The sequence below is a fragment of the Aptenodytes forsteri genome, unplaced genomic scaffold (genome assembly GCF_000699145.1).
Source record: "Aptenodytes forsteri isolate BGI_AS27 unplaced genomic scaffold, ASM69914v1 Scaffold119, whole genome shotgun sequence".
NCBI lineage: Eukaryota > Metazoa > Chordata > Aves > Sphenisciformes > Spheniscidae > Aptenodytes > Aptenodytes forsteri.
The window spans coordinates 4,441,051-4,465,138 of NW_008796165.1; the positions used below are offsets into that span (position 1 = coordinate 4,441,051).

At 48.8% G+C, this 24,088-nt stretch overlaps 1 protein-coding gene across 1 annotated transcript in view; it reads right to left on the reverse strand.

The window, feature by feature from the left end:
- Positions 1-24,088, reverse strand: part of ZSWIM5 (zinc finger SWIM-type containing 5) — a 58,608-nt gene that overhangs the window by 33,909 nt on the left and 611 nt on the right. The window lies entirely within an intron of this gene.

Below are 24,088 nucleotides of genomic sequence, written 5' to 3' on the forward strand. Positions count from 1 at the left end.
CTGTGAGCACCAGTGCCACTTCCAAACTCATCAGCTGGGCAACACTTTGCTCTTTGGAGCTGATAAACCCCACAGGCTGGGACGAATGCAGACCCACAAAACATCCCTGGGCTCTGAAACGGCTGCAAGGGATCAAGCCTTTAGCAGGAGCTCCAGCACAGGAGGCTTTGCTATCAAGACAAGACCGTTAAGGCCTCAACAGAATTATCTTTAACCAAGATGGAGAATTCTTTGATCTCTAAACCTCCTCAACCAAAAGGAGCTTTGCAAACGCTTCCAGTTCTGAAAGAGCACCCAGTCTTTCAGCTGGACATTTTTAACCCAGATGTCCATGAGCCATCAGGAGAGACTACCAGCCTGTCCTGCAGCTCCAACCCACCACCAGGCCGGCTGTGGAGACCCCTAGTCTTGGGTCCTCCAGCAAACCACAGAAGGTAAAGCCAACGCACAAGCTGGTTACGTTGAAATACCTGAAGTTCGGAGATGGGCAGACCACAGGTGGAAACTTAAACCCCAGAAACAAGCAAAACCCAGGCGTTACTCCTTGCCTTCTCATAACTGTGTCATCTAGAGCCCTCCAACACCCATGAGGAGGAGCAGGGAGAGGAGGACCCCGCAGCTACAACAGTAGCCGGGAACTCGAGAGCTCAGCTCTGCTCCCTCTGGCAGCTGCTGCTCACAGCCATCCCCCAGATTTCACAGCGCAGCCCAGCCAGAAGTCACAGTTGTCATTCGCAAAGTTGTGCCATTTGGAAAAATTAGCTCGCTCTTTCCAGGCGCAGCACTCACTTTGCCTTTCACAGAGCGTTAGCACAATCCTGCTGGGGAGGCATTCATGCCAGAGCAGCCATCTCTAGGACCTAACCCTGGACCAGCAGAGACCATCTGAGGTTGCTGCGCTGGCATTGCTGCGCAAGAGGATGGTGACCAGTAACGCATGGGTAATGCGGGGAGCATTTCTTCAGGTCACTGTAGCTCCTCTGCCTCCTCTGCAGGCTTTTCTTGGTCTTTGTGGAAACCTCAAAGCGGGGCAAGGAACGGCTCTGCAAAGGGCCGGGTGCAACCACATCCACCCCCCTGAGCAAGGACCACTGGTGGGATGCAGCCGGACGCTGTACATAAGGAACTCACCCCCACATCTGGCTGCCAAAACCTCAAGTGACCTCCTAGTAACCGAGGCTGATATTTTGGGCAGGCTCTGTTAGGAGCAACATGATGGAAAGTCCATCCACGAAGCTTCCTGAAGAGCACCAGCCGCATTCCCTTGCATCCCAGACGCAGAGGGGTGACTGCGGCAGACAGTGGCTCGGCTCCCCCTCCTTGCCGCCCTCACACCCGGTGCTGAGCTCCCAGGACCCCACCTCTAATCAGACTAACCCCATTTCAGATCTGTGTTTGGGCAGCTCTGCCTTCAGGCAGGCAGGAGCTCTGCAAAACCAAACAGGAATGAATACATGTATATTTATGGGGCTCAGCAGATGTAGACGAGGTAAACTGAAATTCTCAGTGCAAGTCGTATACACTAGGTTAACATGACCCAAATATTTTTTCTTAAATTTCCAAACCACAGCAGAAAGGTATTTTAAACTAAAGCGATTCCAAGCTCTTTAGTGATTAAACAGACTGCAGCTCCAGCTCCTAGTGGAAAAACCATTTGTTTTTCCACTGTGTGAAAGCCATAACTAGCAATGAATAATAATTGCTGCACCGAGTGTTATTTATAAGCCATTCTCGGTCACATTTCCGTGCCTCGAAACAGCAGCTTTCCAAACGTGAACTTAAAATCGGTCAATATTTGTAACGTAGACAACACCCGTGGGAGGAAGGTGTTGGTGTGCTCGCGTGGTGGGAAGCGGAGGTTAGTAAAATCTCCCAAAGCTTTCCAGCTTCTAGATCAATTCCTCCAGCCGGCTGATGCTGACAATTGCTGAGTCCCTGACCTTGCAGTTGGAAAGGAGATGGGCTCATGAACTCATTTGCACATGACAATGCTCCAGCAAAGTGAATCATCTGCCTCCGATAGTAACAGAGAGTACGGCGCGCCCCAGCCCTCCCGGGCTCCATTCAACCAGCGCGAGGCTGGCCTTTTGTACTGCCAGTGCAAGAAAGACTCCGCTGAAGATGTGTGCAATTAAACCCACTTTTCTTGTTGCTCTTTTGATTCAGCGCGGCTCAATGAGAGGCACCCTAGGCAGGTGTTGTCACACACAGATAAAATGTGTCTTTTCAGAGCACTGGCAGACAAAAAGAAAGAGGGTAAAGCTGAATCAATTGCCGTTTCTCCCTTGCAAAATAGGGAATCCAAGCTTCCAGCGAGTCAATGAGCAGAGCTGGTACACGTTTACATCCTCCCTCCTCCGCAAAGCAATTTCTTTTTGTGATCGCAGGCAAAGGTGTTGCCGTTGAGCGAGACCTTGGCAGGGATGAAGGAGGCAGGTGATGACTGGCCGGAGGATGCTGCCCCAGCAGAACGCAGCCATGCTGCTTCTGCTGTACGTTTTCCCCTCGCAGCCCTCCTCCCCGATCCCCACAACGCTCCTGTCCTTTCCCGGTCATTACCACCCTGGAAAAGCACCTCTGGCTTTGCAGAGCTAACAAAGACCGTTAATAGGTCCCACGAAGGCTGTGCCCCCAGCTGATCTGACGCCGGAGGAGCCGTAACAAAGGGATACGGCCGAGTTGGAGAGGATGCACCATGCCTTCAAGTGTCCCCGCACATACCTACGGCCACAGACACCAACCACCACAGGTTTAGGAGAAATACTGTGTCTCCAGGTAGGCCAGGGAAGAAGCACGAGCTGCAGCTGTAAACAGAGGAGATGCAAGTGGGGCTGTTAGTGCTGGAGGGAGCCGTAAGCTCCTCTGAGCAGCTGAGTAAGCTGGAGGGACGCTCTCTCTGCCATCTGCTCTGATCCCACACCACCTCCTGCAAATGAAGAGTCAATCCGCTGGTTTCTATCCCTGTTAACCTCTAATCAGCCACGAGGACTGGCCTCTGCCTTGCTCTTTATCCGAGCCAGCTAATGCGTGAAGCACACTGCGCTTCCCATCTGCTCCAGCATTACTAGAGTTAAACGACAAAGCCGTTTCCCTATCCAGAGCATTCACTTACACAGATGCCCTTGTATTAACTCAATTTCCCAGTGATTTCCATTATTACCCTTACGAGATTTCTGGTGTTTGTTTATCTAGGAGCCTGCAATGGAGGTTTTTTTCCTCCCCCTACCCAGCTCAGGGGGTGGCTGGACCAAGGCCGGCTCCAGCAGGCTGGTCCTGTTCTGTAACATTCCCCTAAAATACTCAAAACTCTTCCCCCATTTTCCCCCCAGCTTGCAGTGCTCTTTGTTGCCCATCCAAACCTGAAGACCCGGGTTTTTTTGGGTTTTGTTGCCAGCCCCAAAGCCAAGACCACCCCTCCCACCATCACCTTCCACATCCTTCCACCACCTGCCAACAAATGGGTTTTTAATCTACCCAGATGCGCAACCCTTGCTCCGAAGACATATGGTTTGGGGGAAGAAGGAAAAAAATACAACCAGTTTTAAAGCTCGGACTGATTTCCTCTGCTAACGTGCAGTCCTGCAAGCTGAATTCCTCCGCTAGCAGTTCAGATTTAACACAAACCAACCTGAATGCCATTTTTGCAGCAGCATAAGCAATAGAAAGGGCTTGAAGAGAGGAAGGGTTCACCGCATCTTTGCTAACATGTGCTGCTCACATAATAACTGGTGGCAAAATGCTGTCAAGTCTCTGCTCTTTACTGCTACAGTATATCTTATGGTAATCTTGAATATAAAGAGCTTTCTTAAAATCATGAGAAATTAGAAAGATGAGGATGTGCAGTACATTTTTTGGCAGAAGTGGTGAATGCACCATCTCTACATTAAGGGAGAAAAAGCAACACATCTCTGTGACCATCCCAAAAGCATCCCTCTTCTCTCTGCATTCATGAGCGGCTGTGCCTGAACAAGGAGCAATGAGGTTCCTTGTTACAGCTCAGGTGTTTTCTTAAAAGATGCGGGGTTGTTTTCAAGCATGAAAGAAAATATCCGTGGGGAGGAAATTCACTGTCGCTGGAGTTTCCGGGCTTGTGCGTCTCATCAGTCGAGGCCGCCACAGAGCAGACCCAGCCCCGTGCTGTCACCACCCCGGCTGCCTCAAGGAAACTGATGGGAGATGCCAAAACTCACACGCGAGGCTGAGCTGGGGTCATCTCCTGACTTCAATGGAGTCACCCAGATTTCCAACAGCTGAGAAGCTGGGTTCTAGTACATAAAAGGGTTTTAATTAGGAAATGCCTCTTATCCCTCCATGCAAGTGTCACTACAATGGGATCACTGATTTTCACCACTGTCAAAAGCGAGTGGAACGGTGCTCTTCCCTCTGTCGTCTTTTTTCACGTGGCAATTCATGCAACCCTTGGCCCCACAAAAAAATAATCCCAACCACTAAAAGCAAAGCACCTCCCATGCCAGAGCCCTTAACCCGTTGCTCCCGGCTTAAGGGCTCATCCCTGGGTATGCTCTGGTCGGGGAAGAAGCTGCTCCAGAGCCATGGACATCCTTTCCTCTCTACATATCCGCTCCCCTTGCTGACCTGCTTTTCCGAGACGTGGCCTCCCTCCCACGTCGGCAGCTTCTCCAGGACCGTCTTGGCCTCAGGCTGCGGAGCAGCTTTGGATTTTGTCTCCAAATACACAAAGATAAATTGCATTCAATGCGTATTTTGCAATTTAAAGCCAGCTCCGGAGCTGGCCACCTCCATACCAAAACCCAAACTCAACCCACCAATATGGAAAACCAAAAGCAAAACCAAGCCTGAAAGCCTCCTGACTTGTTTTCTTCCACACGTTTTTGTTTTGCATGGGGCAGGACCGGCAGCCAGCCTAACAAGGACCAGAATCAAACCAGGGCATCGCACAGCAATGGAGGGAAGCACGACACCACCCTGCTCCTCCCTGAGACACCAGACCTTAAAATAGCAGCTCTACAATTTATAGGGAAGTTATTAGTTATAATTTTCCTGGCCCTCTGAAGTCTTCTGAGGGAATGAGGCAGCCTAGATTCAGTATGAAAATCTGCTCCAAATTCTTCCCAAAAAAGACATTTCTTCCACTAAGAATAGCTCTATTTTTTTAAAAGGGAAGATAAAGTCTGACTTTCTAAGTTATTGGCAATGTTGTTAAACGAACATTATATTTACGAAGCGTTTCAATAGCATTTGTGGTAATGGCCTCAGCAACAGATTTGCTGAAAAGGTCAATTAACTTCCTTCCGAAAACCTCACTTTTAAGCACAGAAAAGGGCTCTGCATTGAAACTGCTCCCCCAAAGTGGAAAAATCTTTTGAGATGACACCGTTTTGCCGTTTCTGCTCTCCATCCCCCATGGAGTTGGGCACAGACCCCAGGAGCAGGCACCAGGACGACCCCACTTTCCTGCCAACTTTTACAGCTCCCATTTATAATAAACCCACCTTTTTTTTTTTTTTTTTTTTTTTTTTTTTTTTTTTTTTTTTTTTTTTTTTTTTTTTTTTTTTTTTTTTTTTTTTTTTTTTTTTTTTTTTTTTTTTTTTTTTTTTTTTTTTTTTTTTTTTTTTTTTTTTTTTTTTTTTTTTTTTTTTTTTTTTTTTTTTTTTTTTTTTTTTTTTTTTTTTTGCTATTATTGAATTTCACTGAGGAAACCACAGCCAAACATTTTTTATATTGTAGAAATATTATACTTAAACGGCTTAGCTCACTTCAGTAGCTTCACAAAAACTTAGTGGTTTCCTTTCCCCTCCACCCCAAACCAATAAAGCTTAAATTTTGGAGCTTATTAGGGCTGCTCCATATAGGGAAATTAACTAGTCATTGCAGAATAAATTATTCAGCAATTGCTATTCCAGATCAGCCTCCTCTGTGGACATTTTATTCCAGAATCATTTTGGGAAACTTTGTGAGTGTATTAATTATTCCCGAAGGAAGGGACTTCAATTCCAGGCCAGGAAGTCATTCAAATAACTGCTGCACACCAGCGGCTGGGCTGGTCACCAGCCCTTGGTGACAACCCTGACCAGGGCAATCCCAGAAGAGGAGATGAGTGGGAGTGTCAAGCTTGGGAAGGTTGATGCTGAATTTCAACTTCCAGCAAAAATTGAGGTGAAGGAAAGGCACACACCTTGATTTCATGTGGAAAAAATGTTTTTCCAGCTTTCTTTCAACTCATAAGCTGCAAAGTGGGAGGAACCATCTAGTGAGAGGTTGGAGGACTTTGCATCATGAGGTGTAACATCTGCCCCACAGCGCTGGGGAAAGCAGCAAATGACTCCTCTCCCTGGGATCTCTGCAGTGAGCCAGGGGGTAAGCTACATGGGGAACCATGTACTCTACAGTAAGCTACTCTACAGTAGCTTACTGTAGAGTAAGCTACATGGGGACCTCCAGCAGGACCCCACTTTGGAGGGGGAACACTTGCTCTCACATTGTGCTTCCCGCATCTCCATCTTGGCTCTGCGCTCTTCCCGTGAGAGTCCTGCATGCACACTGGGGTCCCCCATCCCCTGTTGGCCCTTCACAGGAGGGATGGCAGCACTTACACGCATCTCTAGAGGGTCGCAAGGTTTTCATCTGTCATGTGCATGAAGTGTGTTGAGGGTATCTGAGAAGCACCAAATCTGACAGTGGTGCTGTCAGATTCACCTGCAGAGCATCCAAGTGTGCTGTGGCAGCTCCCAAGCCCAGTTCAGCCTGCTGGCGGATGAGTTTTCTGCTTCTTCCACAAGGACCAGGTTTTTGTTGGGTGTCCTCCTGTCCTACCAAACTATACAACATGCCCAAAATTACTCAGACAACTACAGAGTCAGCTCCATGGAGCCCACAAGCTATGCCACAGCAGCTGGACTCCTTGCCATCTCCCAGGCAGGGCCACTTCCCCAAGCCCCACAAATGGTATCACAAAAGAGATCCCTGATACACTGTCCACCGCCGCCCACGAAGCTCAACACACTTCAGAGGGCAACAGCAAGGCAGCATGTTCAGGCACTATACGAAAAATCCAAGAGGGACAAGACCAACCCAAGCGAGGCAACCATATACAAGTTCTTAGTTGCCAGTATCTCCTCTCTAGTGAGATGCCAGAGCGAAGTTTAGGGTGATGGCTGACGAGCAGTCAAATCGCCCAATTCTGCACAACAGTCATCATGCTTTAAATAACACTTAAAAACCCCTTTTGATCACATTAGTTTTCACATGACCCTTCTGAGAAGTCAGGAAGGCAGTGGGAGGTCTGCAGAGCCGAGACTTCCCCAGTAGCCCTCCTCACTTGAAAGGAAGGCAGTTGGGAGACAGATGCCTGACAAAGATGCTCCACTCTCCTGCATCAGCAGTTTTCACCATCTTTAGCATGCAGGCATTTCACAAGACACAGATTCCCATGCCATGATTTTAAGCCCCTCGGCGCTACCCTTGCTCCTTCCGGACACGCGTTGTCCCCAGCATCTCCCAGCCGCACATCACAAACCTCTGCTTTAGCGAGGAGGCACCATGCATGGGAAAACACGAGCCCTCCTGCTTTTCAAGTTCAAGATGACTCCACGGCTTCGCAGCCTTCAGAAACACAAAGGGCCACAAAAGCTGATACCCAGAGAGACGCGAGCCATCGCTTCGTTGGGAAGGAAGCGGTGTACAGGCTGCCTCTGCGAAACTCGTGTTTCTGATTAAAAACTTCACAGATTTTTTTTTTTTGCTGGAAAAACATTGTTATTCAATACACAGCCTAGATTGCAGGCTCCTCCGTTTGCTTTTGGTGCAGTGCAAACATCTAAAACGACACCGCGTAATGACAAGATCTGTCATCAGAACGGCTGGGGCTACAGTAGAAAGAAAAACGAGGGAGTGATCCATTCCTTCTCTCTGGAATTCGTCACAATTAAAACAAAAGGAAACCTATGCTGTGCAGTTAATGCTAAATACACAGGACCGAAGGGAAAGGGGAAAAGCGTGATGTGAGACCATTTAGTGGTGGTTTTCTCCCATTATGTGGCATGAGGTCCTTCTGGCAGTGGATGGAGAGTCTCCAGCTCCTCTAACCACAGACCTATTTCAGTAATTAAGTCTCTTTATGAAAGGGAAAAGGGAAAAGGGAAAAGGGAAAAGGGAAAAGGAAAAGGAAAAGGAAAAGGAAAAGGAAAAGGAAAAGGAAAAGGAAAAGGAAAAGGAAAAGGAAAAGGAAAAGGAAAAGGAAAAGGAAAAGGAAAAGGAAAAGGAAAAGGCCCTGTAATATCCCAGCCAACTATCTGCTGGCTGGCTGAAATACAACCTGAAAGCCCTACCAGAGTGAAACCCCACCCCTGCAGCCTCCTGCAGCTCCTGCTTTGCCCCGATCCTCCGTGGGGTGAGCCAGGCAGAGCTCCCTGGCAGCAGACACCACGCGTGCCAGAGGGTTATCAGCAGATTTATCTCAATTTGGAATTGGAAGCAACCAAAAATGCAGTGAGCTCAGCGTAACGGGACAGAAACAAAGTAAAAAGCAAAACCAGATGAGCGACTGCGGAGTTGACTCCTCTCTTCCCTTTGAAAAGGGAAGCCGGTAATTTGAGAGAAGGTGGTTTTACCCACAATCTCAGCAAAGGGTTTGAGGAATCGCCCTAATCAGCAAATAACCAAGTATTACACAGTGCTCCCACTTAGAGACTGGAAAGCAGGGGGGGAAATCTTCCCCTGACCCTTGAAAGAGGGTCCACAGACACCCCTAGAAAAGGGGGAGCAGCCACATACCGTGGATGACACATCCTGCCTTGGGGGTCTCTCACCCGGCCAGCCGGCAGAGTGCACCTGGGGAGCTGCACCCCGCTGCGGATCTCCCCCGAGAGCAGCACCCGCCACCTTCCCCACCCTGTGCTGAGCCAGGAGCAGGGTCCCTCTTCACACAGCCAGGAAACCGAGGCAGCAGGGTCTGGCAGCGAAGGCGAGCGCCGCGGGACAGCTGGCTGGGAAGCACTGAGCAAGGGATGCAAAGCAGCCCACGCTCCACCACTGCCTCCCTTGGAAGGAAACCTCCAGCTCTGTCTTCCCCCCATGCGACCTTCTCAGGCTCAACCTGGAATATCTGCAAGGTTTTGGGTAAAATCCATGGTCGGGCTTCCCAGGAACTGCATCTGCCGGTCTGAACACAGCGCATAATTGCAGACTACACTGCTATAATGAGATGGGTCAGGGCCAATGCTGGGAAAGTCGTCCTCACCGAGATGACACCTGAAAATGGATCTGCGCAGGTGGATTCTGTCCTGCCCTGATGCTAGATGCTCTAAGCCTACTTCCCGCAGCTGCTTAGCAACTCCCACAGCTTGCTGCACTGACTGTGCATCAGGCGTTACATACCCTCACACTCGGGTTTTGCAGATGAGGAACAGCCAGGAGGTAAAGCAAAGAGGCCATTTTCTCCTCCAAGACGTGCATCTCAGCCCCCACCAGGATGCTGGCCTGCAGTGCATGCCAACAAGTAACAGCAATCGGACCATTTGGGGTTGAAAAGCCCCAACCTGTGGTGTCAACGGGAGATGCCTGGCTATCACAGGCACCTCAAGGAGATGCAAGCACGAGCTCAAAACCACGCAGAAAGGTGCAGAAATGAAACTCAGTTTTCTTCTCAAAGCTCCTAACCTTTTAAGCAGATCTGATCATTATCGTCATGGCTCAGGGCTTCTGAGCACTCGGGTTTAGTTGTTTGGTGATGTTAACATCACCCTGATGCACACACAGCCAGGCTCCACCATCATATCTCCATGTTCCCACAGAAAGGGCACGTACAGTGCCCAGAGCCAGGCCACCTCCAAACGGAACACAGCATCACATCGGGTGGGTGTCTGAAGGAAGCAGCTGTGGGTTTCTGGTGTATAAAGAGGGCTGAGACCTGACCAGCACCACACATCAAACAATGATGCTCACCTGGAAGAGCAATGCTGAGGATTGCCCGGCAATGCACAGGGAAGATGTGTCCATCCAGTCATGTCGGATTTCAAACTTACTCAGAGCTAAAGGAGACAGGAGCCCCAAAGCTCCCAGCAAGACCAGCTTAATTCCCCCGTTGTGCAAACGGCCACGGGTGCCCTTGCTCGGAGACCTACTTGCAAGACTTTACACCCAACGCTTGTGCGTGCAGGGAACCATCACATTTTACCGTCTCTGACACTAATGCCCCCATCTCAATGGCAAACAGTCCCTGCGACAACACACACACCAAATTAAAATGATTGAAGCCTTCAGCAGCCTCTCTCTCTGAAGAGCAATTGCCATTACTTATTAATTTGTTTCCTCAAGATAAACAAGAAATTTATTAAAATCTGAAATAGACAGGGAGTGCACAGGGCAGCAGAGGGACAGGAGGTTGCCACTTGTCTTTAAAAAATAAATACTTCTACACTGGATTACACTTTCCACTTGCTGTTTCCCCTAGGAGCCAATTTCCACACTGTGCATTTCCTCTACAGCAGATGGAAACCCCACAGGCTTCTACAGCAGGTCGAGGGCTCAGCCGTCTTCGAGGGGAGGAAGCACCAAATTTGGGACCTAGCAAGTGAAATGTAAATAAAAATAGAAATTTTGAAAAAAAAGCTAAGTGCATCTTAGTGATGAACACATCTGTCTACAGGCTGCTCTCATGGATCATGACCTTGACATCTTACAGAAGAGGTATATTCTTTTAAAATCAATTCAGTTCCTTGTTTAGAAAAAACACTCCGTTAAACCTAGAGACAAACTCATCATGGATGGAGAGACCAACACTTCTCAGGAGAGCTGAAAGCAGTCTCGCTCCATCCAGCCAACAGGCAGGTAATACTCACAGGTGGAATTGGAGGCATGAAAATCTTCAGCACAGTTTCCCACATCATCTACCATGAGGAGAAATGGTTGGAAGGACAATGAGGAGCAGAGTTCCCATCATGCTCACGATGTACATTTGCAAAAGCAAAATGTCGTCTGTGGATCTTCTACCCATGCAACAGTCACTCCAACAGCCTTGCTTTCATACATCCCCCCTTGTTTCTCCAACCGTAAGGAAAGGATTAAAAATGGCTGTTGCCAGCACAATGCGAGTTATCAATCGCGTCAGTACACCGGGCCAAAGTAGAAGCAAATTACATTCCCAGCATACTCAGCATTTGTGCAGGCAGGAGCGCGTGGGAGATAAGAGGGAAAGAAAACGCACAGCAGATAATCAGGACACCTAAAATACAAGCGGCAAGTTTGCAGTCATGACTGCCTTCAGTCCTAGTGGTTTACTAGAAATCAACCTGATTTTTAAGTGAGCAACGCTGAGCAACAGCACTGAGGAAACCTCTGGGGCAGTCGCAACCACTCCATGCCGTGGGACCTCTAGGATGTCTCAAAGCCCTTATCCCTCAGCCTTCCCCTTAATGACAGTATGAAAACCCATGTTAGCATCCTCACTGTCTCCAATCACGTAATTGGTAAGAAGCGCAGCTATGAGAGCTCTGTGCCACCAAGGGATGTTGCTGGATATGCGCAATGGGTATGAAATGTGTTGGGGCAGACACCGCCAGACCCATAAGTCTGAGTAAACTAAACTGAAGAGAAATGAAACCGAAACCCATTGCTACATTGATCCCACCACAGGCTCTGTTATGCTTAGCCAGCCTTAACTGTTGTCCCTTTCTCCTACTGTCCCCTGGACCAGGCCAGCCCCGGGGCCTGCCCCAGGCACACCTTTGCAATCCCCGCGCCAAACACTTGGGAAACGCTATCCCAGCTCAACACCCCTGGAAGATGTGATGACCGAAGGGTCACCAGTTGACATTTCCAGGCTGTCCCGCAGCGAGTTGACAACCGAAACAGCACGTCGGAGGCTGGCACAAGTGGCAAAGCCAATGCCCGTCAGTCCAGCCTCTTGCCACCCTCCACCTTCCAGTCCAACATTCGACCAGCCTGCATTCTGCTCCTTCACACCTGGAGCGAGCTGCAGACATCACCCAGTCTCGAAGGTGGAGGCTGCTGAACCCAGCTACTGCCATTGAAGTCACCAATTAAACTCACCTTTACATTTTCAGCTGCCTGCATCTGCGCCAGCTGGATATTTAAGCTGACACTTTTGCACGTTCACTTTGTCTGAAGCCAACAGATCAATCTGCCTCAAATATAGGAGATCTCTTTTTAACACTCCAAAGCTAATGAAAAAAATCCCTTCTGGTGAAAGGACAACACTGGATCAGAGAAGTTTTATTAGCCCTTAACCATGCAAAGTTGGAAGCTCGTCCCCTGTTTAATTCTAATACTCCAACTCTGTTAAACATTAACTGTATAAATAATCAAATACTTCACATGACAGAGCCATACTTCCAATCTGGGGCCAATAACCCAGAGGGTAATGAAGGGTGTAGTCTTCTGGGCTGAAGGATTTCCAGCACTCTCCAACGAGCAGAACAAAGGCGGTCCCTTCCCCCTCCACCGCCTTCAAAGCAAAAGCTTTGATTCACTCAGCGAGACCACATCAAGCCAGAGCACAGGCATGCAAACGGTTATGTATCTCATCACCCCCCTCTGCTCCAGAGACACACGCGAAACCACCAGCCATTGTGTGGTCTCTGCTCCGTCAAACAACTCGGGTCCCCTCCTACAACACCCACCTCTCCCTGGCCCTGCCAGCTGGCAGCCTCCGAGCATCCCTCTTGCCTTCACTCCACGCCACCGGGGAGGTGACATGGCAGCAACCCACCCAGTCCACGTCAGTCCCAGACATGGTCCCTTCCACCAAATCCCCCTGGTGCTTCTCCAAGAGGAGCATTTTCCTGGCGAACGGCACTTGGGTGAGACGGGAGATCCAGCTCTCCAAACTCCTGTGGTCTTCTGCCCAGCTCGCAGAGGCCAGAGACTCAACACCGCTGAAAACAACCCCAGTTTCCAGGGCTTGTAATGAGGAGTGCGACTGCCTGGCACCTCTGAAATGAAGCTCTCGCCCTCTTTGGGCTTTGGTTTCCCCGACTGCAAAGCTGGGATAATGTCCCTTCTGGGCCTCACTGGGGTATTTTAAGAAGCAGGCTGAAGTTGTTTGGCTCGTTAGGAAATGACCAGTGCATTTGCAAAATGCTGCGGAAAGAAAGATCTATAAAGGAAAAAAGCCCGTTTGAAAGAAGTTAAAAATGAAAAGCCACATTAAAAATATATAAATCTGATGCCGTCCCCTTCTTCCAAGGTCAAGCTAAGGTAATTTTTTGGAATATGTAATTCATCTGATGTCCAGCACTTCCCCAGTTCAGATTGATGCTCTCACTTTAATGCTGACTGAAAAGCTTCAGGTGATGTTTGACAATCAAAGTAGCAGGAGCCAAATGGAAAAACATTCGACCCGCAGCCCTGCCTAAAACTGCGCTTTCAGTACTTCTGAGCTGACTTCGGAAAATTAGTATTGGCTTTGCCAGAACCCAGGAGAGCAATTCTGCATTAATTATCGCTCCCGCTCTGCAGACAGACATACAAAAAATAAAGACAATTGCAAGGCTTGTTCAGAACAGGAGATCCAGCACCAGGGCTCAGCACAAACATTTTCTCCTTCAAGTGTTATTCAACCATCCAGCTCCTGAAGAAAGCCCTTGATTGTACCTACGCTGCATGGTAAAGCATGGTCTTACCATGTCCCATATGATTTCTGTCCACATTGAGTTTAGCTTCAGCACACAGCACCTGAGCTGTACAAAAAGTGACCCGAGGTCAAGCAGGGGATGTATCACCCAGTCTCTTGCTGCAGTGAGTATGAAGCCCCTCTGGAAGGGACACAAAGTCTTCTGGGACATTTGCTGGCACACCAGCCCCACCCCATGCTCTGCACCACCTCTGCTTCTACAGCCAGTCCATACAGACATGAGGGCAAGTGGATCAGACCAAAGGGTGGGCTCACCTCCCAAGCAGGGCAGTCACATCAAGACTTTCATCTTCAAAGGAGTCAGCAGGACTCCTCCCCTTCAGCTGCACGGGCAAGAAAAGACCCATCTCCACCACTGCACACTGCAGACCTAGCTGCACGGTTGAGCAGTGCTGCATATGGTCCATCGTGCCACCTGTATATTATTAATTAGACCAAAGCAGTGCAGTCTGGAGTTGTACTGTGCTGGTACAGGGACCTGATTCAGCAGCAAGTTCCCCTGCTTCCCCCAGCAGGACCCTGATTTATCTCCTTCTCCTGCTGAATGGGGAGAGTGCAGCTGGGATGTACAAGCACAGGGAAGGGCTCTTGGTTTGTAGTGCATCAGTCGTGGGGTGGGGAAACCCAGGTGTTGCATCCTGGGGAAATGTTTTTTCTGGTCAGCCCATCGTTTTCAGTCTGCTCTTCTCAGCATCCCCATGAAAAATACACAGCATGTACGAGAGCGTGAGACACCCCTTCGGGGTCCCCAGCCTACCAGCATTGACTGGAATAGGCTCAGGCTTAAGCCCAGCTCTTTGCAGACACAGCCCATCCCACAATGCACAGCCATAGCTTGAGAGTGTACTGAGCAAACGTGAACAGGAGAAGGGTCCCAGACCCTTGGGTCTTGGTCCCTTCAGAAAGCCACACTGGAAAGGGCTTAGCACTGCTTTACAGCATCCACAAGCAGGTTACAGCAAGTAATTCAGATGTCATTCAAATTACTGCTGCGGCACCAAGGGAACGACTCTATGTGAGCATTGGACACAAGCCTCTCAGTCCCTCCTGGCTCCCTCACCCATGCTGACATGCTTCACAGGCAAACTGCCCACGCCGAGAACAAGCAGCCTGCTCCAGGGCCGACTCCTAACGCATCTCCCATCCTTATTTAAAAGACATAACTGGTTTCCCCATTGAATGCGGTGCAACGCCAGCTGCACTGAACAGGCTTCGTCTAAAACACAACCCGCTGCCTTTCCAAGCCAAGGGGGAGATGTTCTCCCAGTCTGCAAAGAGTAATTTCAGAAATTACTTAAAGCCAAGCTCTTGGTCTTGCTTTCCTTGACGTAGCAAAGACAGAGAAAGCACCGCAGCTCCCTGACAGCTGCTTTTTCTGCCAGCTCCTTCAGTGAGACGGAGCTGCTTACAGCCCTCTTCCATCTCTGTAGCAAAGTCTTCTAACCAAGCCACACCAGACAGGGACATGGAGCTGCCAGGTACATTACCAAAGGACAGCGGCCATTGATGAAAGTCAGTGTTGAACAGATTTCCTATTGGAAACGTTAAATCTTGAGGATCATTCCCCTACACACTCATTTACAAAGGGAAAGATTGGTTTTAAGGTCAAACAAAAGAAGCAAGTTCACCCAAACGACCGTGTCCCAGCCTTTGGTGCCACAACTGCCAAACCCAACACAGCAGCACAGTCCTCCAGCCACTGCCTGCCACATCGCTCTCCTTTCCCGTGGTAAATGCGCAGAGAACACAGGAAAAGGAGAGAGGACAGACAAGGGACCTTCTGAAGAGGAAGGAACTCTTGGGGCTGATGGAAAAGCCCTGCCAGGAGTATGTCCAATGGCAAGAGAGCTCACACTGAGGGCTCTGGGGAAGGATCTACACAAGCTTTCTTTGCACGTATGCTCTCCCCTAGACACCTACCATTGCTCTCACCTTGGAGGCACAACACTTAGCTACCTGCCCAGCAGGTCAGAGCCCAGGTGGAAGGCGCAAGAATCCCCAAAGCAGGGCAGAGTCAGCAGCATCACACCGCACACCTCCGAGATGCAGGAACTTGGGCTGGAGGCACACAAGACAGCCAGGATGCTGCGGTGGAGCTGCTGCTGCCAACGTCCTCCTACACCAGCCACCCGCTGCTCCAGCACCACCGGCAACAGGCGGTCCAGACCTGGGAGGTAAAGCCAAGAACCGCAGCAGGAAAAGGGCGGATGCAGAGACAGGAGAGCCAAGGGCTCTTCACCTCCCACACAGCCATGGAACGAACCATGGCCAGAGAGCCCCTTTTTGACTTTGCGGTTCCTCAAGCTGACAGAAAATTCAAAGCTGATTTTTAATCCTGACTTGCAGATCCTGAGGAGGAGGAGGAAAAGGAATAAAAAAAAGCGAGGCCATCTGCTCAAGGTCCCTGCAGCAGAGGAGAGGGCTGTACACGGTGATTCCCCAGGCAGAGCCCTGGTATGACTTTCAGATTGACTTGGCCGTTTGATTTCTTTAGTACAATTTTGGACCCAGATGTTTTATAACACACACTATTGAGTGCGTACATGCGAGGAAGCTAACTCTGATTTGAATATCCCTGAGAGCACATTGCTCTTATTAAGCACACTCTGCAGAGCTATTCCTCCATGCGGCATGGAGAGGAACGTACAAGACGTTCTGGTAGACTACAAAAATTGGCCCATAAAAAATAAACACTTCTGCCTCACTAAGGGCATCTGGAAATGACCCAGAGAGCTTGTCTATTTTCATTGGTAGCATTTTTGTACAACAGAAGAAAGAATTCGATTGTGAATTTAGAGCAAATGTTCCTCAAACACTTAGAAGGAATCCTTCTTGAAAACATCAGCACGCATGCCAGCCACCCAGCTCCCCACGGGGAGAGCTGGAAGACCATGATGTGGTCCCATTTCACACAGGCTTCTCCCCGCAAACTCTCCTTCCTGCTGCCTCTCAGTAAATCACATCCTTGAGGAAAGAAACTTGTCCCAAACACAGGATCCACCTGCTCCCGCTTCCCCAAGCATCCAACCCCACTGCAGCACACACGTGGCAGGGGAAGATGAGCCAAAGCTGTGTGGAGGCAGCCTTTTACCATGATGCTCCTTTGACAGCAAACCATGGTTCTGAAAGGAAAACCCACTAACACCGTTTAAAGTTGATCCATTGCTACCTTTGCACTCCCTATGGCTACAAATTTCTGCCCTGGCAGCTGGACGCAGCATTGGTTCAAATCCAAAAAGCAGGTTCCTCCTTGGCATTTAGAGGTGCAAACACGAAACCTCCGTGTGCTGGAGTGACCATGGTCACTTCTGGAGCTTCAGCACATCTGCAGTGGTGTCCTCCCACATTGCTGCAGACAGCGGCATGTCCTGCCGTGCTGCCGTCATAGGACACCAGTGAGTCAGGAAGCAGGAGGTCCAAGAAAGCTCGACTGACCTACTCGCTCTGCTGCAGAAGCGAACCGGGAGCACTCGCATCCATCAGTGATGGGGTCCCAGATGAGCATACAGGAATAAACAACAAAGCGACAGCATCTTCTTCAACAGCCTCTTGTCCAGAGACACGTTGCTGGTGACTGGTTTCTCAGGGCTCTCCAAATTCCTGCTCCAAGGCCGGCAAAGCGGAAACAGGAACAGTGGAGGTCCCCATCCCAGATCCTATCCAGGGACTACTCTGCTGGCTGCCTGGCTCCTTCCTTCTCAACAAAACATTCCAAAAATGAACAAAAACAAACTCTAGCGTCGTGACACTTTTCACAAGGCAGACTCCAGGCTCTCCAGCCAGGCCCAACTGCAGACGCTACAGAAGTGTATTTATTTTAAAGTGACTATTTGAGCTGGAGTTTGCAAGAGGAACAATCCGTTTTTTTAAAGTGCTTGCAGTTATCGTAAAAACTGATTTTAGCAACAGTTACATTTCAGGCTCTCTTTAGAGAAATCATCTGCTGATCTCCCAAACGTGGCGCAAGCATCTCTGCAGACCTTTGCAAGGACTGCGCACTGGAGACACGGCACCCGGCAAAGGGCTGTTACTCAAGCTGCACAATTAGGAAATATCGGAGTGACACAAACTGACCTGGTGTGTCCCTGTTGCACAACGCCATCCCATGCTTCTTCCCAGCCCCGGAAGGTCTCTCTCCTCCTCCAGTTGCTATCCCATTTTCTGCCCTTGTCCAGAGCATCTCTATTTGTCCATGTTCCCTGCCAGCCCCAGTCCCGCCTGCCTGCTCAGCTGTGACTAGGGACAAGCTCCCGGCTCCGTGTCTGCTCCCCAAAGCAGCTATTAGAGGAAAAGCCTGCTCTGGTGCAGCTAGCCTCAGGGAGTCACTGGCTGGGGATGGCCGGCATCCAGCCCTGCCTCCCCAGGGAGCCGTGTGGGAAGGAGCCTTGTCCATTGTGAAGGGACTCGGGTAATTACCAGCTGCTGGAATCAAAGAAGTCTCTGCTGAGCGCATGCAAATTCCAACTTTTCATTGGTTTGGCCACGTTTGCAGAAGGATGGCAAAGACGTCTCGCAAAATGGGCACCTCCCCCCCTTCCTCTTGCACTGAGCTTCACAGCAAGCTCCAAGAAAAGCTCCTCGGACTTCTTCAGCAAGGCAAACCCAACATTTTTCTCCAAGCTTGTTCTCCAAAATGGCAGGACCATTTTACACTCTCTTTTTCCCCTAAAATCATACAATTTGAGGCAGACATCCAGCATGGAAAATGAAAGCGTGAATGGTTAAAACCCTGGCAAAATTACAAGCAAAACTGAAAACAGGGTCTTATCTCGTGAACTGTTGGGCAAATCTTAATAATAGCTGGTGCCACCAACTCTGCCTCCAGTAATCCCCATCCTCAGGCAAACTGCTTCCAGACACCCGCTCGGCAGCACGACAGCGCCGATCTCAACTCGCTCCTCGCCTCTGCTGACATTGAAATTGAAGCAGACTGACAGTGGGATAATTTAGGGGAAAATTACATTTTCTATATAACTTTCATACGTGACTATATTTAGCAGATGGAGAAACAAAGTACGTGTATTCAGTAAATATATATTTTTATAACCATAAAATTATAAACACATATGTATGTTCCAAGAAGATCTTAAGTCTATTTTAAGATGCTCTTCATATGCGGATCATTAAAGCCTACAATACAGTTCCTTTGCCATATTATAATAAATATGGAAAGCGAATACCCACTTCTCAACTCTTGTAGGTAGAGACCTAAAGATGATCTCGTTTCTCTTCTGGTCGCCCTCCTCAGTGCTGTTTCAAAGGGAAATTGGTTTCATATGTGGGCTGACTGCACCTCGCAGCATCGTTTTGCCTGCAAACCTAATTTAGAGAGCTGCCGAAACACTGTAACGTAGGCAAGCATCAATTCCAGACCTCCGAAATCCATAGGATCGTCAGAAACAAATTCCTCGCCTGACAGACTGCTAGCCTTGCAAGAGCAGCAAACCAGCGTCTTTCCACCTCTTGCGTTCAGGAGGCATTAATCACACTTGCATTGCTCCAGCTATTGGAATATCTGATCCGAGCTGATTAATTTCCTCCCTGTGCCCGTTTCAAGCTGCTCACGAGGTCTGGGATGTGCCTTTGGGGAGGGATGCTGAGCTCCTCTTCCTGCTCCCAGCACGGCCAAAGCCAGGAAATGAGACAACTTTCTCCACCTTATTTCCTCAAGACTTCTGTCCCTGGGGTGTTGACAAGGTTTTAATCAGCACCTGGCACTGTATCTATCAGATATGCTAATAAGGTACCTTACCTTAACAAACACCCTCAAGAGCAGACTCATCTGTCTTAATTGGTAAACGTTTCATTAATAATGCAGCTGAGGAGTCTCAGAGCTAGAAATATAAATAGCAAGTTCTGATGCAAGGGGTTTTTTTTGTTCTAGCAGTACAGATTCAGAAGGAAGGTCTCTCGCCATGCCCTGTTGCAGACAGAAGAGCCCTTTGCAGGCTGCACAAAAAGCCCCTTTTCTGTCTTTGGGGGGTCCAAGTTCAGAGCATCCCTTCCGAAAGGAGAAAGGCGGGAACACTGGCAGGCATTCCTGGGCTGGGAGGCACCCACGAGGATGGGAACCCATCAAGCACCATCACAGAGGTCAACGTGACAACGCTACTGAGACAGTGGCTTCCAGCCCACTGATCGATGACAGGAAAAGCATTAAAACGCCTCTTCGGTTAAGTCACAAATTCCAGTCCTATGATTAACACTGTTCTTAGCCAGGGAGCAAAGCAAAGGCTCAAACATCGCAACCAGAAGGGATGTCTGAAGAAAAGATCTTGTGTGTGTGAGACTATATATTCTGCAATGAGATGACCCCAGGCCTACCATGGTAATCTCCAGCTTTCCATTTTAAGGACTTAGCCAAAACAAGACAGGGGAGTCTCTGAAACCCAGCTCTACTCATGAATTCCAGGGGTGTTGAAATAGTACGCTTGGGTTCTCCTTTTTCTTATAAATTCATCCTGTAGACAAAAAGCCAGACAATTAGGGATTTTAAGCATACTCAGTCCAGCCAGAGACTTGATCTTGCTGATCTAATCAAGTTTCTCAGAGCGATGGCCATTATTTGTATACAAGACCATTTTTATTGCCCTTTTTTTGTAAAGCTCTGTTTATCAGTCCCTACAAAGTCTGAATGGGTCAGACTAGGGCGTTAAATCTAAATGTAGAAGACTACATTTCTGGGCTTTCTGGAGTTTGGATATAACATTTGTTGGTAAATATCTTCCTCCTAGTGGCATTTGGAGCATTTAAATAAAAAGGAAGTGTTAGATCAAATCCCAGATAAACAGATTTTGGCAAAAATTTAAATATTGCAAGCAAGGACGTTTCAGCCACTTTCCTTGGGGGAAAAACTGCCAAACCCATTTTGTTCCAGATTCAACTACCATGTCCACATCTTAATTTTATCTAAGCAACCCTCCTCTGACCCCATCCCTGACAACTCACAAGTCTCTTTCTGCATTATTTATGACGTCTTTCTACAGCAAATGGCTCTTCCAACCAGTCAGAGGCTTCTTTCAGAGGTTTTTAAAGTGATCTAGCACCAGGCTTGGAGAACAAGGCTGCTCTACAAGTCCAACTCACAAACTTTCAGTGTGACTGCAGGTCCTGTGCTTAAAGCTCCTTTGGAAATGGCTCCCGGGCACATGCGAAAACTCCCTATCAGAACAAAAAGGCAGGCCAGAGATTCTATTTCCAAGGGATCACAAACATTCAAACCTGGAAACGCTGGGTTTTTTCCCCCAAAACCTCTTCCAAATCCCATTTAGTGCTTGCGGGATAGTGACAGCAAGAAACTTTTAAGAGGGTGCTTGCCAAAGGTAAATAATATACTTTTTGTACCCATTAAGAAGAGCAGCTCAGCAACACCTCCTGGGACAGCAGCAGCAAGATGGGATTTTGCAAAGGGGTCTGCATGGACACAACATCCTTGTACCCCTCCAACGATCACAGGCAGAGGGGCTCAGTGTTCCCCATCCCACCCAGTGCCTCTGGCTGGAAGCATTTCGTCTGAGACAAACCCATCATTGTGCAGGAAGCTTTGCAGCGCCAGCCCGGCAGGACATCAAGGACATTGGAAACTGATCTCTCTGGCCAGCCTGAGCTCCTGCCTCCCACCCCACTGATTAATGGTTCTCTGCCACAGTGGCTAATAGGATCCCCTTTGAAATCCAAATAACCAGCATTAGTGACCTCAGAGCCCTGCCTGCTAACTGGACATACTCCCTGCCTTTAATTCTCTCCATCTTCTGTAGCATCTTCTCTATCAAAGCTTCCTTTCCCATTATTTTCTTTTCGAGCCCCTACATCCCTGTTCTGCTGACTGCTCCCCACCTGCTGCCCCAGCTAGACCCCTACATGTGGACATATGGCAGCATCGCCCCAACCCAGAGCATCCTCCCCCCCAGTCCCCCACGCCTGGGGAAGGGTTTGGGTCAGCTGCTGCAACCCCACAGCAACGTCTGTACCCACACAAAGTCCGGGCCAAGGAGTTACAGCAAACGCTCCCCTGGCACGGGAAATTGCAGTCGAGTGTATCCCAGGGCTGATTCTCAGCAGCCAACAATTTAAAGCTAAAATTCACTGGGCTCCCTTGCCGCTCCCACACGTAGCTCAGCAGAAGCCTGTCTGTAAGGGACTAACATTTAGGCAACCAGCTCTGACTACAGTAAATCTCCTTCTTTCTCTCTTTTTTTTTTTTTAATCCATAACCACCAGCTTTAAAGCTTTAAATCAATATCCCCTCTTGCGATCTGCATTCAGTGAGGAATTATTCACATTGAGAGCTTTAAAAATTAAGCTAAACCCTGCAGGGCCCAGGCCAAACTTAAATCACAGCAAAGCTTTAAACACTGGATCAGGGACACAGCATGAGCCGTGTCCTGGTCTTAGATGCAAACTAAACGTAGAAAACAAAGCCGCCGTCACTGTGTTAAAAGGAAAAACCATAAACAGCCCATGCTGTGGCTTCTCTCAGGGACACAAGGGACAAGGGCTCTCCTTCCACGAAGAGAGGTCAGCCCATTCCAACCAAACTTCTCGTAAAGGAAAGAAACTAATTGTCCCCGCAAAGGAAAGAAACTAATTGTCACTGTTTGAGGGAGAAAATGGCATCTGATCCATCCACCCGTTTGGGATGCTGACCAGAGGCGGCTTTTTCAGAGGGACGATGCGCGGGCAAAGAGGGCAGTGTCATGTGCTCCCTCTGCGGTGGTACCCACATCCATGGGAACAGCAGGTCCTCAGCATCGCTCACCTGCTGCTGCTCACCGCCAACAACAGCTGGCCCCAGGCTGGGCAGAAAGTGCCAGACACCAGTATCTGAGCATCCGCAACATCCCTGGAGGTGCCAATTTTAAGTAGTAATCGAAGAGGAGGTGGGGAAAGAAAAACCCACAACTTAAAACAGCTCCTGTTTGTGCCCTAGAGGAGCACAAAGGCAGGAAAGGATGGATGAAAGAGCAAGGACTCTCGACCTCACTGGTAGGAGGAGTTCCCATCTTTAACTTGAGATGGGGTCTAACCTGCTCAATGACAGGACCAGATATTAGAGGGAAGACCTCCTGTTCCCCCATCTCTCCTCCCACCACTGGGACATGGGGCTGCAAGCACCTGCCTCCGTACAAAGACACCTCAATCCCACCCTGTCACCCACCTGATGCTGTGATGGTAGCAGAGGCAGAGGGTTGGGTATAACCAGCCCAGGAAACATCAGCTGGATTTCCACAACCCCCATAGTGGTGTCTAAGTGAACAGTGAAATCTTTCCCTCTTCCCTGCTTGAGGGATGGCATGAAGGAGTTCATCCGATGGTTGGACTTGATGATCTTAGAGGTCTTTTCCAACCTCAATGATTCTATCTGGACTGTGCAGAGAGCATCCTTGATCCCACAGCCACCAGCGCAACGTAAGATCCAACAAGGACTGGAAAGGGCCAAGGAGCTGGAACAAGGCTAAGAAATGGGTACAAAGCAATGCAAATCAGGAGGCTCTCCTGGCCCTGAATGCCCTCATTGTCTTACCACACCTTGGCCTCTTTATAGGTATGAAGTGCACAGGGGACCTCAAGGCTTGAAACCACCCCAGCACAGAGGTTACGCCTCATGTTCAATCCTTCAAATGCCCACACACAGCCATTTCTCCAGCTCTCGGTCACAGAGGTGACTGTCCAGGCCTTAATATTTGTAAAGTCCTTAGGAAATCCTTGGAAGGGAAGAGCAGAGTATTATTATGAAATAATAGCTTTTTATTCTGCTCCATCTGAAAGCAGCAGTTCTTTGTTCGGCCCCGCGCTGTCTAAGCCAAGGGTTAAAACTTGGCTGGCTGGGATGTAAGAAGGCCATCCCCCTCCGTGGGGGGAGAGGCAGACTTCTGAGGATCTGAAGAACAAGATGTCTTTCTAACCTGTTCGGACTCCAATAAGCAGCTTTAGATCTAACAATAGGGGGCTGAAAACCCAAATGCCCCAAAGCCTGGAGGCAATCAGGACTGTTTAAGCATCCACAATTGACATTTCTAACACCACCTGAAATGTGTATTTTCCTTTCTGTTTCAAAGCCTTATTTTCCAATCAGATTATGTGCAGGATAAATACCCTTATACGGTGACAGCACGCACTGCACAAGAAAATTGGGGATAATGGTAAATGCAAAGATTTACAGATACTTATCTCAGCATCTGCAAGAAGTATTAGCTTTGAATGTAGTGTTCAAACACAATGTCAATCACCAGAACCCAGAGAAACTGCAAACTTGCTTAGTTGAACTCAGCCTTAAAATAAATTAAATAAAATAAATAAACAAACAAACAGAACTAGGTTTTTAGAGATCACCTCTCAAATGGGAAGTAGCAGCTGCATGCATGAGATGCCCAGCTAGTCCAGGCTGACAAAGCACAAGACCAGAGGAGCAACCAAGAGGAATGACCCTGGCATATTGGGAGAGCTCTTGTCTGG